Source organism: Lissotriton helveticus, chromosome 3_1 (assembly GCF_964261635.1).
Source record: "Lissotriton helveticus chromosome 3_1, aLisHel1.1, whole genome shotgun sequence".
Taxonomy (NCBI): Eukaryota; Metazoa; Chordata; class Amphibia; order Caudata; family Salamandridae; genus Lissotriton; species Lissotriton helveticus.
The window spans coordinates 10,049,707-10,063,038 of record NC_136061.1 but is presented as its reverse complement, the minus strand read 5'-3'; the positions used below and the strand labels follow the sequence as shown (position 1 = coordinate 10,063,038).

Here is a 13,332-nt window from a genome sequence, read left to right as displayed (position 1 = left end):
AGAGAATCTGCTTCTGCCCCTCATTATATCCTGGGGAATAACCAGGTCTTGATTTTCTTGCGGAGCCGCAGCAAGTCTTGTGTTCTACTTATTTTTATGAGGAGGCAGTTCCAAAGGCGAGCTGCTGCCATGCTAAATGCTCTTTCTTCCAGGGTCACCCTCCTTACTTTAGGTATTCTTACACAGTTTGGAGTAGTGGAACGCAGATTCCGGGTGGGTTTGTACTACTGAAATCTAACCTGAAGTAGCTCAGGGCCTTGCTCATAAAGAGCTTTATGCACAATGCACAAAGATTTAAAGCGGATCCGTTGAGCTACTGGGAGCCAGTGTAGATCTGCCAGTGCTTGTGTTGTTGAGGAGCCCCGCGGTCCCGAGAGTGCTAGCTTCGCTGCTGCCGCCTGGATACTTTGCATTCTGGCAATGAGATACCCGGAGATTCCAAAAGCAAGGCATTGCAATAATCCAGTCGGCTAAGGATGGTACTCCTGACCACCGTTGCTCTAACCTGGATAGGCAGCAGTGGCAGCACCTTACGGAGACCCCGAATTATGGAGAAGCAGATTCCCACTAATTTATTAACATGGGTCTCCTAATTGAGATTCTCATTGAGACTGACCCCCAAGTTGCGTACCGTATTCACTGGGGTCATTGTGCCATCTGAAGTCAGGGGCCAAAAATCTTTTGGCAGGCTACGGGCAATCCCCCCGTCCGACATTGTAGGATCTCCGTTTCCCCGCTGTTAAACTGGAGAGAGTTAGCCTTCAGCCACTTTGTCATTTCATGCATACAGTCATGAAAGCAGTCCAATGATTCTGCCTGGTCCCCTTTCAGAGATATCAACAGCTGCGTATCATCGGCATAATTAATCACACTGATGTTGTATGCCTTGATGATACCCAACAGGGGCTGCATATATGCATTAAATAAAATAGGGCTAATTGCCGACCCCTGCGGTACCCCATGAGGAACTTCCACCATTTCTGATTGGTACGGGGGAAGTGCCACCGCCTGTCTTCTGTCTGATAGATAGTATTGCAGCCACCTAAGTGCTACTCCCTTAATTCCAAAGGTCCCCAGCCTTGAGAGCAGAGTGTCATGGTCCACCATATCAAATGCGGCGGACAGGTCCAGCAGGATTAAAATTGCCGACTGGCCCCTGTCCATCCGCATCCACAGGTCATCCAGCACCACCACTAAGGCTGATACTGTCCCATGGCCGGGGCGAAAACCAAACTGTTCCCCTTCCAAGATGTTATTTGGCTCCAGATATTGGGACATGGTCCTGCTAACCTAATGTTCCAAGATCTTAACCGGGTAAGGCAGGAGGGAAATTGGTCGGTAGTTCTTATAGCTGCATGGGTCAAGGGTAGATTACTTCAGGAGCGGGGTAATGATAGCTCGCTTCCATTCCATGGGCACAATCCCTGTGTCAATAGACTGGCAACATAGCTGTTGTAAGATAGGAAAGATCTCTGTCCCAAACTCTTTCATCAGCCTGTGGGGTAGTGGATCCAAAGGGGAACCAGAGGAGACCCCTAAGGCCACCCTAACAAACTCCTCCTCTGATGGAATTGGGAATTTATCCAGGGAGATCCCGGGAGCAACTATCTCAGTAGCGCCCTCCTCATTTAATCCTCTGGCCCCCCTGTCTGGGCCATTGAGGTAGGTTGGGATTGTTCCTTCATGCTTTCCACAATTTTATTTATTTTATCCGGGAAGAAACACACCAGTCCATCACACAATTCCTGGGATGGTTTAATTTTACTCATAGTACACTCTGGGTTGGTCAGATCTTTCACTATCTTAAAAATATCCATAGATTTGTTGGAGCTCTTCAATATAATGGATGCAAAAAACTCTGCCTTGGCAGTGGATATTTCTAGTTTGTATTTTATAATTGTACACCTCCAACTAGATCGGTCTTCCTCCGAATATTCCTTCCTCCACTGTTTCTCTGCCTTTTTACACGAGAGCTTGAGACTCCTCAGTCTCTCCGTGTACCAGGGGGCAGATGGAGTTCCTTTTTTCTTAATGACTTTAACTGGAGCGACCTGATCCAGTTCCTTAACCAGGTGATCATAAAATGCCGTATAGTTGTCTGTTATCGAATTTCCAGAGTTAAACAGAGCCTCCATGTGGAACACAGGGCCATCCGCCTCTGCTTTTCTTTTAAGAAGAACCTTCCAGTCACATACAAGGAGCGTTCTCACTTTCCCATCCCTATGTCTTATTCCATCGAGACTTTGGATACTAAACAGAATGAGGTGGTGATCTTTCCACCCCATAGGCAAATCTGCCCCCATACTGACAAGGCCCTCTACTGCAAAAATCAGATGTAGAATATGGTCACCCTTGTGTGTTGGTTCCACCACCCATTGCTTCATGCCCAGATTATCGCAGGATGGAATTATATTATGAAAGCCTGTATCCATACTTCCATTTTCCCATAGATTAAAGTCACCCAGCACTATTAACTGAGTATGCGTAAGCGCCATGTAACTAATGACATTAATCAGTTCTTGTTATTGGTGTGCATTCAGTGCACTTGGAGGTCTGTAACAAATCATACCCGATGCAATCTGGCCAGCGTCATCCCTGGCTGAAAATCCTAAAAGCTCCGCACAGTGGATTTCATCTATGTCCAATAAGGTGAAATTCAGGTCCTCTCTAAAAATTATTCCCATTCCACCTCCCCTGCCTGTGGTCCTGGGCCTATGCTGGGCCTTATATCCCAATGGGCATGCTGGTTCCAATTCCAGCTCCATCCCTGCCACAGTCCAGGTCTCCGTTAAAAACAGAGCATCCAGGTTATGGGTCTCTATTAACAATTGTATTTCCGTTGAGTGTCTAGGAAGTGATCTAACATTAAGCAGGCCACATTTAAGGCCTCTCTTCCACCCATTATTGACTGGCTCCGGCGTGCCAGTATTTAAGGCACTATCTATATTATTATTCGGAATACAATTTGCCGTATCCTCTCTTGGGGTCCCTTCTATCGTATTGTCTAGTGATAGAGCAGGCAACTGGCTACGGTGGTCTGTAATCCTAGGAAGCGGAACCAAGCATGTAGGACAGAAGTTTACCCTCCACCTAGATGGATAATTGGGCAAGACTCGTTGACATAGAGCCTCTCCTTTCAAAGGGTTCAGTCCCATGAGAGTGTCTCTTGAGTAGCATAAAATTTCAGATTTCTCGGTGGAAAAAGATCCAGGGGGACTGGCCCTGAGCCCGGATCGTTTGCGGACGGGCGCATTCGGGCTTGCCTTTGGCGCGCCAGCTGCGCGCGTCTGCTGCGCTCCCACGCCATAGCCACCTTCCCGCACCATAGCCACCTTAAATACACGTATCCAAACAGCTAGCCGAAGAACCGGAAGTGAGGACTTCCCTACAAGCGTTCGGGGCGCCGTCCAAAACAATCAGCCTAAATGGCTGCGGTGGACCGGGGCGTCTCGAGCAAGTAAAAAAATTGGCAAAAGAAAGTTAGCCAGAGGTAAGTATATTAAAAATTATAACAGTACAGTTAGCCCAATATACAAAGTGCACACAGTACAAGTAGCAAAGTGACAGGTTTAAAAACACGCCGAATATCAAGCGCACCTCACATGTAGCAGGATACGAATCAAACCCCCCTTGAACGAAGCGCATGCGAACCCCGGTAAAACGTCGCGTATAAGTGAGCCACACAATCAAATGCGAAACGAAGCCTCCCCTGAACGAAGCGCACGCAAACCCATTAAAAAAGCACAAGGAGGGTGCAAACGACTCTCACAACACCACAAAACATATCTCCTGTGTACAAACCATTGGAAATGAATGTCCTGGCCAGATCTAAACAGGCAAACAGAGGGCCTAACTCAGACCCACCCCTTATAACACACCCACCAAAAATTCAAATTAAGCCCCACACACAAACCATGATCCTTTGCGACACACCCATTTAGCCACAGTGAGCCAGACAACAGACAAACAACTGCACACATCCACCTTCACACATACCCCCAATCACATTCAATCACATTCAGACCCACACCCCCCATTCACATTCATACCCACACACCCACATCCATACACACCCTCACCCCCCAATCACATTCACCCCACACCATGTCCGCACACAAGAATCCAAAGTTCACAAAGGAGGAGATGGAGATCCTTGCAGATGTAGCCATCAGAGTCGAGCCACAGCTGTTTGGCGCATTGGTCAGACGGACCAGCATAGCTGAGAAAACACGGCTGTGGGAGAGGATTGTCAATAGGGTCAATGCTGTTGCACCCATCAGGAGCACCAGGACAGTTTGCCAGAACAGGTGGTACGATCTGCGGAGGATGGTGAAGCGGAAGATGAACACCGACTACCAACAGAGCCAATACACTGGAGGCGGTGGTCCCCGCAGACCAGTACAGTACCATCCCTGGGAGGAGATGGTCATGGTACTGCTACCACCGGGGAGAGTACATGGGATTGAAGGAGTCGTAGAGCCTGGTGAGTATATGAACAACTCATGTAACATTGGTAATGGCAGCTACACTCCAAGTAGAAAAAATGCCAGCAACAAGCGCCAAGCGTCAGCTGCCCATAACTACAGGCAAAAACAACGCAAAAGCCACTAACAAGCAGACAATACCATGTCCCATGCTACAGGAAGCACAGACCAAAGATTAGACGTCCAGTATTCTGGGAGGGTGGGTGTCACTAAATGCATTGTGGGACCCCAAATCAGACCCAATTCCCTGTGCGTCCGCAGGGGGGGAAGGGTGTATCTTGGGCCCCCCTGGATTGCCAATGTTACTGGTGTTGGCCCAATCAGGGCCGGCCCTAGTCCATCATGCCTTACAAATGGTCCCATTGTCCCAGGTGGTAGCACCCGACATTGGGTGGGAAGAGTGCAAGGGGTAGGGTGAGAAGGGTGCAAGATGGAGGGGAGGAGGGTGCAAGGGGGAGGGTGAGAAGGGTGCAAGGGGTAGGGTGAGAAGGGTGCAAGGCGGAGGGTGAGAAGGGTGCAAGGGGGATGGTGATGAATCTAAAAATCTACACACCCCTATAAACATCTCTGTGGATGCCGTGTCCAATTGTACTCATCCCATATGGCGCAGGTACACAACCATGCACCATGCTCAATGCACATGGAGTGTGAATGTACTGACAAGTTAGCTGACACTGGGCCCTGGTGTAGGCAGCACAAGGCCCTCCTGTGACCAGTGCAAACACAAACACCAGGACAACAAGGTCAACTATCTTGGGCAGGAACTCACAGCCACTGTCATGGCAGCATGCTCCATGGGGGGACAGCCACACCACGAGGGAGGCCCAGTGCCAACTCAGACTCCAACTACCACCACAGGCTGTCACACACACCCTTTTCACAAACATACCCACCTGGGACAGGCAATGGAGTCCCCCACTGGCACATTGGTCATGTAACACAACTAAACCAATTCAGATCTGATGAAGAATCCAAGCAACAAATGCACGCTGCCCATTCACAAGCCTCTTGCGCTTCTTACACGCCACCATTGCATCACCTCTGTGACACAGCTGCAGCACAAAAGTGGCGCCATGGTGCTGGTAATTTACAAGGTGACGCATCTGGGAGATGTGTCACGTTCTAAAGCCGTGCGCCACAAGTAGATATAGTGGCGCAGGGCAAGAGGGGGGTTGGCGTAATGGATTAGGCACGCCTCCCAAAAGTGGCTATGTGAAATCTACAGGATTTCCCTCTGTCACTTATAAGCACATGCTGCGTCAAAACCCTGTGCATGGCTGATGCAGGCATAAGGAATGAAGCAACATTGTGCAGATAGGACCCCATAGACCATTGCTGGAGCTGTCTTGCGCTGGTGACGCTACTCCAGCAATGCGCCTACTTATACAACACAGATGTGTGACGCTGCTGACCCATTTTTCCCACCATGGTGCTCCACAATATGAATGCGTTGCATCTGTGCTGGCATAGGTGTGGTGCACAATGACTGGTGAATCCCTGCTGATATGCAGGGCTGTGCCAGTTATAGTAAATATGCCCCCACATGTCAATGACTCAGGAGCACATATCAATCGGACACCACAACATACCCATCCACAAGTGAACATTGAGGACAATCCAAAGCATGGACAACTACCAGGTGGAACAGTGCCAACTACAATGTGTATGAGAAATGGATGTTGCATTAAATGGCATCAACATTGCCTGTCTCTCACACCCACAGGGCAACGTGCGGAATCCTTCCCCAATGATGGGGAAGATGATTCACAGTCCCAGGCTCCGCAGGACCCTCATCCCAGCGACAGCGACGCCTCTCACCATTCCATGGATGACCCCGACCGACCTGGCACCTCTGGTGCCCCAAGCCGTGCAGCATCTGGATCAGGCACACCTGCGCCAACTGTCACCACCATTCCTGCCACATCCCAGCAGACAGCTCGGAGCCCTGCCCACAGTCAAGAACTGAGCCAGTCTGACAATGAGGGACAAGGTTCGACGGGCACCCAGGAGGGGGCAGACAACACCACCACTGCCATCACTCAGGGGTCCCATCAAGCCGATGTGCCCACAACGGCAGGCTAGGCTCATGTGGGCAGGGGTGGTGGGAGTAGCAGCAGGCGGAGGCGAGAACCTGACCAGACAGCTGCAGGGCCCGGTATGTCTGAGCCCCGCAACATCATGGAGGCATTCCGGCGGGACACCAGGGAGTTCAGCCAGGTAGTGGGGGCCCTAACAGAGATAATAAACCTGCAGGCCGAGCAACACGCTAGTCAACAACAACACTAAGGACGGATGGAGGCAAGACTGGCTGAGCTCCTGGCGGTGCAAAGGGACAGTGGAGTAGTGTGGCTCACTGGTTAGAGGCGGCAGGCCTGAGAGCAGATGTCAGCCTGGGACCAGGGTTCAATTCCCGACGCGGCAGGGTCGTGGACCTTGGTCAGCGGACTCGATAATTCTCGCTTCGGTGCTTACTCTAATCAGGGGTTCCACTCGGCAACTCTGGGCATTAGCTTGCCTAATCTCCACAACGGCCCCACCAATTCCGGGGATGCCTGGCTCCACCTTGGGGACTCCCAGCAAGGGACCATCCCACAGGGAAAGCCAGGACGGGTTCCCCAGAGTTATACAGCGCCGGGACGCCCCGTTGCTGGGGCAGCTGTGCGCTTTACAAGTATACTACATTTACATTTACATTTACATTTACATTAGCCATTCACTCCGTCCGATTGCTGACAACATGCAGCACCCTCCCTGTGTCATCAGGCAAGACACTTCAAGGCAAAGATGGCCACCAGGCACAAGGAGGGAGGAGGAGGAGGAATTGTCCGACGAAGCGTCCCGTGCATCGTCAAAGCCTGCACATGAGGGTCCCCCAAGGAAGGTGGGTCGTCCACGGGAGACACACTGAGAGGCAGTGGGCCATGTGTATCTCCCAGGACACCTGGTCTGGAACCTGGAGTCTGTGTGCAACAGCATCACTTCATTGACTGTCCTACTCTCCCACATGGACTTGCTGGTTGCAGTCTGACCAATGATGCCAAGCACTGTGGTCTGGGCTCTGGTGACTCAAACTGCAAGGCATCACATCTCCCTTTGTGAACTTTGGATTCCTCCCCCTTTTTGTACAGCACCCATCACTAACTCACATTTGCCGCACAAGAACGATAAACAAAAAAAAACAACACTACTGAAATTGATGTTGCAGTCAAGTCATTTACCATCATTCTACAACAAACGTGTGGGGAAATGTCCAGGTATGCCACAGTGTGGAACAAACTCAACCCATCCATACACTGGGATCTGAGTCCGGTTGAGGACACACATAGGTCACAATGTATCATCAAATACATACATGGAGCGCTATACTCACCTGTGATGGTTTCAATCTGCTGAGGGGGGTCTGCCATGCTGCTCAGACAGACAGTTTTGGAAGAGTGTAATGAAGGTGTAGAGGTCATGGGCCATGTAGAAGTGCCCAGGGAGGGAGTACCAGGTCTGTATGGTGAGGTTGGAGAACTATCTTCCACATGCAGTTATACTGTGGATGTAATAGATGATGCCCAGGGCAAGGTTGGCTTGACGGAGTTGGGGCAATGGGGTGTTGGATGGGAGACGTCCATGTTGGTCTTCGGTGCTGGGGTTGTGGAGTGCCTCCTGAGTGTGGCTGAGGAGTGTGAAGGTGATCCTGCTGTTGAGAGTGAGCCCATTGTAGGTATCTCAGGTGGACAGTCATGTGGCTGTGGCAGGGGATGTTGAGGATGAGGTGTGCTGATGCACCCTGTATGTGCACAAGTCCTCCTGGAGTCTGGCTATTGTTCCTGTGTAGAGGGTGTTGCTGTAGTACAGCCGGCTGTTGTTGTGTACCTGGGTGACTGTCTGTCTTGACTAGGACTCGATCTATCTGATAAACATTTGCTGCATGCGGAGGGACTTGCAGCATGAGGTAGAGATGGTGTTCATTTGCATAGTTATTGGGAGCGAGTAGTGTACGATGAGAACCTGCTTGCGTGTGTGGCCAATGTGTGCTTGTGCACTGCAGAGGCTGCTGTGACACAAGGAGTTGTCCCAGCCGTAAGGGGACATTCCTCAGATGATGAGACCAGTCTTGTCCAAGTTCAGTCTCATGTGGCTGAGGTACCTCCATATGTCAATGAACCTCATGCCTTCTTTAATGTTGTATCTGGGAGTGGCTGGGTATTTGGTGAGGGTGAGGAGCAGCTGGATGTCAATGGCAGAGGACATGATGATGAGATTGTTTGCACATGTGATGTTGGCGAGGGGGGTCATGGAGATGATGTAGATAGTCACACTGCGAGATGACACCTGGGCCCGATGACCCCAGTGTATTACGTGCCGAAGGGGGGAGGCAGACTCCCTGGGCCTTGCTGGTGAGGTACTTGGGGCTTTCATCCTGGCCCTTCCTCTGGATCCCAGTGTTGGAGATGTGTGATCTGACACCGTGGTACCACACGGTGTAGAATGCTGGATGAGAGGTCAATGGGGTGAGGGTGGTGTACTCACCATTGTTGAGCACAGTCCAAGATGTTGTTGGTGGTGGCAATGAGGGCTGTTGCAGTGGGGTGATTACTGTGGAAGACGGTCTGGTGCGGTTTGCCTGGAGATGTTTGCTTGGAGTGAGATGGTCAGTTGCTTGTTGACTGTCTTCTTGATGACATTTGCCGGGTAGGGAAGCAGGGTGACGTTCCAGGCGATCCTGCGGTACAGCCTTACGTCGTAAAAGAAGGGCCTGGCTTCCTGCATGCCTACAGCTCCCATGGAAAGTGGCATACTCAAAGGAGACATTCATGACGTCCCGGAGGTGGGCCTGAAGGATGGTGTATGCTGTGATTGAGATGTTGTGTGGGAAGGGTCCAGATGGAGAGCCGGACTGGATGGTGTACATGAGCCGGGTGGTGTCTTTGCTGCTGATGGGAGTCCAGCACCTGAGGGGGGTATGTCCTGTGGAAAAAGTGCTGACTGCCTCTGTGTGGCGAGGCTGTCATGTACGTCCACGAGCTTGCAGTGGTAGTAAGTTTCAAATGATCCCCTTGGCCTTGCAAGGGTGGGATGTCTCTTGGATGGAGAGCTGGGGTCAGATAGTTCTCTCACAATGCCGATGAGGTCATTCATGTTGTGTGTGTTGGTGCCTAAGCCATACCTGGAGGTTGTCCTCTTGTCCGTGCTGATGATATGGTGATGTCTGTGTGTTGTCGATTTCAGGGCAGAAAGTTAACTGATGGTTGTTTGTTTTACAAGGTTTGCACATGAGTATGGCTAGGCGTGTATGAGTCCAGTAGTGCTGCCTTGTCCCTGGTGGCTTAACTGTTGTTGTGCTTCACAGGAAATCAAGCCAATGTGGGAAGAGTATTGGGTCAGTCGCTGATCCAGTGTGTGCGGTTGCAGGGTTTGGCGGTATCGTTAGTTGGAGTGTCCTGTGTGAGGGTGCCACACAGCTTGTTTGTGTTGACTTTGGTCAATCGTTCTTTTTTTTTTTTCTTTTTTTTTATTGAAGTACTTTAGGATCAAATAAACAAAGCATACATAAAGGAAATTGACATAAAGTAAAAGAATGTGTAAGACAAAAACAATTCAAGTAGAATTTTTAGTCACAATACATTTGTACACAATTAATCAAAAAATGATTTCTAAATTTTGTCAAACTTTCTTAACCCGCCGATTCGTTGTGAATATAAAGATTCAATGTTTCTAACTTTCTTCATTTTATGCAACCATTCCGGGAACAAGGGAACCTATGTTGACTGCTAGTTCTGTAGTATCAAAGACCTTGCCACAGCAGATACTATATACAGCAATTTAACCAAATGGTCTGCTAAACCGAGATCAGAATCATAACCATACAGTCTTAATTGAGGACTGTGAGTAATCCTGATCTTATAATCGGTATGAAGAAACACAAAAATTTCATTCCAGAAAACAACATTTTCGGGCAATATAAAATTATATGAGACCAATTGGCTGGAGCAAATTGCTGACATCTAAAACAGTTGGCTGAGGTACTAACGTACATTTTGCCGATGACAGCAGGAGTACGATATAAAAGCCATTTTCTAAAAAATAGCATTCTACGCCAATTAGACCCTCTCAGTACGCTAAAATTTAGTTTATTTAAGGTCCTCCAAGTGTTAAGGGATAAACTGTGGTTCTCTTGTTCCTGCCATTTTTTAATTACTTTTAAGCTAAGGTCTTTCTCTATACTCTGTGCCAAACAATGTTTCAATTCCCCCGGTTTTCTTGACCGTGAGGTCACAAAAAGCTCGTTCCATAGCAGAGTAGGGGTACTGATATGCCTTAGATCCAGTTGTTCCAACATTTTATAAATCATAATGTAAGAACCAATTAAAAGAAAGTTTCCTTGAATTAATCGTGACATCTCTCCCTGAGTTATCCAGCTTCCACCCGTTCGAAAATCTGATAATGTATTAAACCCTGCTCGATACCAATTAACTACGATTTCCGAACCAATTTTTATCCCTAAATGTTTGAAAACATACATTAAGGAAGTCGTTAAGTTAAACTGCGGGAGAGAATATCTTTTAAGCATAGCGGCCCTTCTTTTAAAAAACCAATTCATGATCTTATATCTAACGAGTTTCGGAGATCTAGGCACTTGAAGAGAAGAGGGAAATTTGAGCTTCACGACAAATTTGATCGAAAAAAAACTAATAAATATATCTGAACCCTGTATTTCAATTTTAAATCTATCCAAATATTGTGCAAAATAAGCGTTATGAAAGTCTTTAATGTTTGGTAATGCAAGACCTCCTTGTTCTGTATCTGCATAAAGTGCCCCTATTGTTATGCGGGGAGTCTTCTTACCCCATATAAAACCCGAAAACAAAGATTCTACTTTTAAGAAAATAGAAAATTAAAAAGTGGGAGAACGGACATTTTGATCAGAGCGACACGGCCCAAAATGGATAATGGCAGCGGGTTCCATCTAATAAACATGGAGCGAACCTTCTGAAGAAGAGGATCAAAATTAAGTATATATAGTCCTGATACGGACGCGGAAAACAGAACTCCTAAATACCTTTTAGGTCTTGGGTTAATACAGCTGACTAAATCTGGATGTAATTCTGTATCTATATCCCCACAGACCAAAATGTCAGTTTTTTTTTATTGATCCGATAACCACCTAAGGCTTCAAATTCTCCGAAAATCTGTAAAACATGGATCTGGGATTGCTGGTCTGGTTTGATTAATAACATGATGTCGTCCGCATATAATTTGATTTTGGCCATAGAGATAATCGGAGCAGCAATATTCACAGAATTCTGAATTGCAGTGGCTAGTGGTTCAATAAAAAAAGCAAAAAGAATAGGTGACAAAGGGCAGCCTTGCCTGGTACCTCGTTGCACTAAAACTGAACCCACCAAAACGGAATTAATAATTATATTAGCTTTAGCACCAGTGTATACATTTTTAATTAAACTAATAATTTGTGAGGGAATTCTAAAGTGCGCTAAAATTGTAAAAAGTGTTTCCCAAACCTCCAAATCAAAAGCTTTTTCTGCGTCTAAAAATTAAATTAACGCAGGGATACTCCTTATCTGAAAATAATCTAATGCCTCAATTAAAAAGTTTGTATCGGTGATTAATTGGCGACCTGCAATAAAACCTTTTTGATTGGAGTGTATTAGATCAGCAGCAATGGTATTAAAACGAGTTGATAGTGATTTGGTAGTAATTTTATAATCAGAATTTAATAAAGTAATCGGTCTATATAAATAAGGATCTTTAGAGTCTTTCCCCTTCTTCAGAAAGCTCACTACCGTGCCTTCATGATAAGAATCTAGAACTCGCCCACCATTCAACATAGAATTTAATAATTGTAATAACAAATCAGAAAAAGAATTGAAAAAAACGTTGAAAAATTCGGCAGGAATCCCATCCGGGCCGCAAGCCTTACTAAGCGGTAAGTCCTTAATCACCAATTCTAGTTCTGCCTTAGTAAATGGCCTCATCATTGTCTCCTGCGCAATCTTTGAAAGAAATGGAATCGGATATCTACCAAGAAAATTAGAGAGCTTTTGATGATCTATGTCTTGATATTTGCTATAGATCTGTTGATAGTGTAAAAACATTATGGAGCCAATTGCCGCAGACTGTGATATCTCACTATTTTTGACGGGACATTTTAAACAACGAATCTGGTTTGCAGCAGCTTGTTCTTTGGCCTGCCAAGCTAGAAGTTTGCCTGTAAAGTTGCTTTCCTCGTCAATTTTTTGTGATTGTCATCGAAAAATTGCTTCACTTTGCGAGAATAGATTAGAGCAAAGTTCACGTTTAGCTTCATTTAATTGATTTTGGACATAACTCGAAGAATCAACTTGTCGTTGCAAAGTTAAAGTCTGGATTTTTTGTTGTAGTAAATTTCTAGATTTCTTGATGGTCAACCAGTCAGCTGCATCCTTACTTATCACAATACCACGGATGAAAACTTTCAACGAATCCCAAATTATATGCAAGGGGGCAGTATCAGAGTTACGAGCTATAAAATCTGAGATTCCCAATTTAAGAGAAGTGACCCATTCATCATCTTGTAAGTATAGCTTATTAAATAACCATCGCTTAGGGGTTCTGGAATCTTCTCCCAGAACAAACTCAACAGCCAACATCGCGTGATCTGAAAAACCATTGTAAAGAAATCTCTGATTGGAAAAATGTAATTGCCGGGAGGCCAAAAAAAATCCATACGGGAAGAAGATTTAAACCTGCCCGACCAGCAGGTACACTCTTTTTTTTGTGGATTCTGTAAACGCCATGGATCACATAGTTCAAGAGTTAACATATTATTAATAATTGTTCTGCGCGATTTGGGTTTAAG

At 47.0% G+C, this 13,332-nt stretch overlaps 1 protein-coding gene across 1 annotated transcript in view; it reads right to left on the bottom strand.

Annotated features, from left to right (window-relative positions):
* LOC144822034 (CD5 antigen-like) overlaps positions 1 to 13,332 on the bottom strand; it is a 788,570-nt gene that overhangs the window by 146,653 nt on the left and 628,585 nt on the right. The gene's annotated exons all lie outside the window — the stretch shown is intronic.